Below are 6,000 nucleotides of genomic sequence, written 5' to 3'. Positions count from 1 at the left end.
TAACCAATCAACAAAGGAAAAATTAGAAATTAAAAGTCTTAGAATAATTGAATAAATAATAAATAAATGATCAAACAATACCAAAGAAATAAATCAAAATAAAACATAACTGGTCTGGATGGATTTATAAGTAATTTATATCATATAATAATTAATAGCTTTGCTACAAAAAATTGTTCCCAATAATAGAGAAGACACTCTTCATTATGAGATAAATATAGTCTTGATAATCAAACCAGAGGTTGTTGAAACAGGAAATTATTGATTAACATACCTAATTGATGTTGCAAAAATTATAAATTAAATTTTAGTTGAGAGACAATAGCAACATATTAAAAATTATTAATTAATTCCAAGTTTCTTTTTTAGCAAGGAAGCATGGGTAGTTTATAATTAGAAACATAATTACCATAATCATTCGTAAAAATAACAAAATGAGTCAGTGTGGCATAATTAGATGGACTCTGGCCTCTTGGTCAGCAAGACCTGAATTCAAATTCGATCTCTGTCAATTCAGTTAATCTCTTATTTCCTCCAGGTAATTTTTTAATCACAAATTATGGAACAAGTGACAATCTTCAGTGGTAGAAGTTTCCTTATCAGGATTTTCTTCGACCAAGGAAATCACATCAGGAAAAATCAATCCAAAGCCAAAACAACTGTAATCTGATTATTTTGACTGACCAAGAAAAATCCTCCAACAAAATGTAATACTCATATTTGTTTGCATATTGTCTTGTCATTAAATTGTAAGCTCCTTAAGGGTAGGAAGCACTTTTAGTCTCTTTTTATTTCCCCGGCCCTTTAGCACAGTGCCTAGCATATAGTGGGTACTTCATAAATGCTTATCAATTGGTTGATTGTTGGCAGAACTAGATAAAACTATAGTAAATTTAATTTTGGGGAACAAAAAGTCAAGAATTTCTAAGGAAATAGTTTTCAAAATTTTGGAATGCAGGAAGCCTAGAATTATCAGAGCTGTATTAGAAAGATAGATTAAAAAGTAGTGCTAAATCAATATTTACTGTATAAAAAAGAGAAAAGATATGGGATGCCAATTTTATAAGCATGACCTAGAAGCAAAGGAACACAGTATCAGTATTAGATAAATCCAAGAACTCAATCTGCTAGGGAAAGGACTTCCTCTCCAATTGGATAATTAATCTAAAAGTAAATGATCACATCATAAAATTACTAATGAAATAGTCAATTGACAAACATTTACTAATACCACTGAGAGACATTTCGGGGTTCAGGTGATAGATCTTTAGGCCTGGAATCAAGAAGACCTGAGTTCAAATCTAGTCTCAGACATTTTCTAGTTGTGATTCTGGGCAAGTTATTTAATCTCTGTCTGTCTCAGTTTCCTCAACTATAAAATGATGCCAGTAATAGTGCTTTCATCTCAAGTGTTGTGAGGGTCAAATGAGATTAAATTTGTAAAGTACTAGGTACAGTGCCTTGCACACGGTAGGCAGTTTTCAAAATCTTTAGTTATTTATTTTATTATATATTTAATATTTATTATCAACAGAAAACATTTAACACTTAAATGCATAAAATTATGTACAAAACCTCAGCTTCACATCATTTACAGTATGTTTAAAATATGTAAATTTTATATGTGTGCTAATATAAACATCCTCTGCTTTTGAGTTCCCTTTGGATTTATTTTACTTGGTTATTTTTTTCTCTTGATTTTGTGACTGTTTTTTAAAAATGTAATCAGAGTATTTATTATTCTTATTTTCTTTTCATTTCTTCATATATTTCCCTTACTTTTTCTACAATTTCAATATTTGTCATTTTTAATAACATAATACAATCCATTACATTCAAATATCACAATCTATTCCTCCATTTCTCCCATTCATTGCATTTGCATTATTTCCAGTTATCCTGGCATTGACAAACAAAACTTCCATGAATATTTTCATACATATGTATCTTTTTACAGATCCGTATTACAATTTAGTTGAGCAAGCCTTTCCAAACCATTTTATCCATTTCAGTTTGAGGTTTCAGGAAGTTTCAATCTGCTTACTGGAAACATTTCTAACTGTCTTGGCTGGATTGGTTCCACGCCCTGGGCCTATTAGCAGAGAATCTTGGGCTTAAAGATGACCTGACCCTGCTGCTGCGGGAGGTTATCTAATTCACGTACAGCCATGGTTTGGGACTCCCTCCCATTAATATTCCATCATCAACATCTGCCTAGGCCCCTTGGCTGCTCCTAATAGTACCCACATTATAGTTTGGTGAACACAGCATAGGTTAAGAACCTCCATTGTTTTTTTCTTGCTTTTAAGATCTGTAGCAATGGCCTTAGCTAGGATGCCATTTATCGTGAGTAGTTTCTGCTTGATGCTATGAACCATTTCACAGGGAGCTTATCAGCTCTGGTTTTCAACCAATCTTCAATATTTATTACAATTGCTTGTAATTTATGACTTGTATCAATGGCTTGCAGTGACACTGGCTGAGTTTATCTCATATCTCCCTACCATGGCTACAATTGTGTTTTCCATCTTTCAAGGTCTCTGGGCTTTAAAGAGGGTGTGTGAACATCTTTGGGGAATGGTCAAGCCCACTACTGACAATGATTCCTTGCTCCAAACATTGAAAGATCAGATTAAACTGCTAGTTGAGGCTAATAGACAAATCCGTGAGGGGAAGCAGCTAGATGAACATACCATTCTCCAATTGGAGATAATTGAAACAAACCAGTTGGGCACAGGCACAAATTCAAAATCTAGTACCTCTGAGGACAAGGCTACCAAGATGGAGACCACCATCTCTGTTCTCCCAATTGCGGATCGAACTATTCTTCAGCCTGAGGTGGGGATATTACATGTTAAATCCTATTAAACTTTCACCCCTAATGATCTCGAGGTCCTCAGACACCATTTCCCCAAATTCTACCTCAGTCCATATAAAAGTATCAAGGAAATGATACTTTTCAACCCTTTTCAACCCAACTTTTGCAGATGTTGAGATTTTATTGGGGGAGTTCCTTTCTTCATCTGAAAAGGACAATTCCTCAGCAAGACTAGGACCAACCCTAACTTAACTGCATGGCCCACCATGCACCAGGACTTTGAGTTGACATCTCATGCTAACATGAGGTATTTACTGCAATGCCAGACTGATCTTTTGGAGGCTATGTGTCTCCATGCCAAAAGACCAAATTCATGGTCTAAATTTAAAAGAGTAAAGCAGGGGCAATAGATACCACAATTTGTTCAGTTATTCCCCAATTGAAGAACATTCCCTCATTTTCCAATTTTTTGCTTCCACAAAGAGCATGGCTATGAATATTTTTGTATATGTATTTTTCCTTATTATCTCTTTAGGGTACCAACCCAGCAGTAGCAGTAGTGTGACTGCTTCAAAGGGTAGGCATTCTTTTAAACCCCTTTGCACATAATTAAAAATTGCCCTTCAGAATGGTTGGACCAATTCACAACTCTACCAGCTGTGCATTAGTGTCCCAATTTTGCCACATCCCCTTCAATTTTTTTTATTTAACCATGGTTACATGATTCATGATCCTCCCATTCCCTCCCCCATCCTGGAGATGACAAGCAATTCCATTGGGTTATATATGTATCATTATTCAAAACCTATTTCTATGCTATTCATATTTGCAGTAGAGTGATCTTTTAACATCAAAACCCTATCATGTCCCTATCAAACTATATGATCTGTCATATGTTTTTCTTCTGTGTTTTTATTCCCACAGTTCTTTCTCTGGATGTGGACTTCCTACTTCTTTATATGAGTTTGATTCTAAATATCTCTCCCCTATCTTGAACTAAGAGTCCCTTTCTATCCCCTCAACTTAACTCCCTACCTCTTGATACGTATTCCCCTTCCCAGTTCCTCCCTTATCCCATCATCCTTCTCTGTTGTTTCTCCAGGCATTAAGAACATTTTTACCCTTCTAATTACGTATGTTCTCTTTATCTCAGGTTTGATGAGAGTAGAATTGTAGTACTAGGAGCCCCTTCCCTTCCTTGCTTTCTCCATGGTACTTCCTCCATTCATTCCTCCTCCATATGAGACAGCCATTCCACCCTACCTCCTTCTGGTCTATTCTCCTACATTCCATTCCATTCACCTCAACCTTAAATCTTCCATCCATACACTCCCCTTCAAAATATCCAGGCAATGATGCTATTCCCAGAGAGCCACAGATGACATTTTCACATACAGAAATCAAAGAATTTGAACTTTTGCACTGCTTATGATTAGTTTTTCTCATCTTTGTATGTTTCCAAAAGATCAAATTTTCTGCTGAGTTCTGGGTTTTTCTTCAGGAATAGTTGGAACTCCTTTAGTTTCTTAAATATTCATTTTTTTCCTTTTATAATTATGCTTATCTTTGCTGGATATTATTCTTGGTTGTAGTCCAGTTCTTTTTTCTCTATGAAATGCAGTGTTTTATTTCCTGTATTCTTTTAATATTGTGGCTGCAGTCTTGTGTTATTCTGACTGTAACTCCACAGTATTTAAATTGTCTTTTTGTTTCTTGTTGCTTGAAGTGTTTTCTCCTTAACTTGGGAGCTTCAGAACTAAGCAATGATGTTCTTGTGCTTTTTAATTTTGGGGGGTTTTGAGGTGGTGATTGGTTAATTCTTTCCATTTTTCTTCTAGTCTCTGATTCTAGAATTTCTGGAAAGTTTTCTCTGATGATTTCTTGGAATATGATGTCTAAACTCTTTTTTTATTTTAACTTTCTGAGAATCTAAATATCTTTATATTGTCTCTTCTTGATCTATTTTCTAGGTCAGCTATTTTTGTGATAAGATGTTTCATATTATTTTCTATTATTTCATTCTTTTGATTTTGTTTTATTATTCCTTGTTATATTAGGAAATCATTCACTTCTCCATTTTCAGTTCTAATTTTTAATAAATTATTTTCTTCTGTGAGTTTCTGGATCTTCTTTTTCCACTTGATTCATCTTTCTTTCATAATTTTCTCGCATTACTTTTATTTTTTCTAATTTTTCCTCAAACTCTCTCATTTGGCTTGTGAGATCTTTTAAAAACTCTTCCAATAGCTCTTTTTTTGAGGCTATAGACATCTGTTGTATTTTGTTGCTATTTTTGAAGGTGTTTTTACTTAACTGTTCTCTGAGTTTGAGCTGAGGTCTTCTCTGTACCCATAATGGCTATCAACAGTTGAGTCATTTCCTCTTTGCTTGTTCATTTTTATTCATTTATTTTGTAAATTTTAGTGGTGAGGGAAATAGATTTAATCATTGGCTTTGTTCTAGACTCTTTAAGTTCATATTGTCCTGAAGTATGTTATCTCAGGTTTTAGGATTTTGGGGGGTTTGGTTTTACCTTGGTTCTATTTAGTTATTCCAGTTTTTCTAGGCCAGTATCTGATGTAATCTCAGGTCCCCCACTCAAGCCCCACTCCATGATTGACTTCAGGTGTTCTGACCAGAGCCTATGGACATTTCTACTATTTCAAGCAGCCAGTCCCTGTCCCACTGAGGCAGCAACCAGAAACTCCACTCTTTTGGGAGTAACCATAGCTGATAGGGTCCCAATGCCTCATTATTCACAATCACAGGTGTATGCTCCTTCTTCACTCCTCCTTTCTTTCTGCTTGGGACAAAATAGATTTCTAATCTGAGTTCCTTGGGCCTCCAAAGTCCAGATCCACAGTAGGTGCTTAATAAATGCTTGTACTCTACCCTTCTCTTTCCCCTAGGCAGTGTACTAAGGAATCGAGGAAAATAAATATAGCATCATTACCCTTAAGGAACTCATTTTCTGAAAGGGGAAATCTGTAAATAAGCGGGTATTGTCACTGAATCTGTGAAAACTAACTTCAGAGGGAAAGTACTAGCAAAAAAGTGACTAAGAAACACCTCATGAAGATGAGATTTGACCTATGTCTTGAAGGAAGCCAGGGAAATTCTGGGGAAGTGAGAGTGGAGAATATTACAGGCATTGGAGGAAGCTATTAGAAAGATTCTTCATG

General features: G+C 35.2%; 1 pseudogene; it reads left to right on the top strand.

Moving 5' to 3' along the window:
- The first annotated feature begins 2,577 nt into the window (after positions 1 to 2,577).
- Positions 2,578 to 6,000, top strand: part of LOC123245887 — a 35,067-nt pseudogene continuing 31,644 nt past the window's right edge.

This window comes from Gracilinanus agilis, chromosome 4 (assembly GCF_016433145.1).
Source record: "Gracilinanus agilis isolate LMUSP501 chromosome 4, AgileGrace, whole genome shotgun sequence".
Taxonomy (NCBI): Eukaryota; Metazoa; Chordata; class Mammalia; order Didelphimorphia; family Didelphidae; genus Gracilinanus; species Gracilinanus agilis.
The sequence above is the reverse complement of the archived record's forward strand: the minus strand, read 5'-3'. Positions and strand labels throughout refer to the sequence as shown.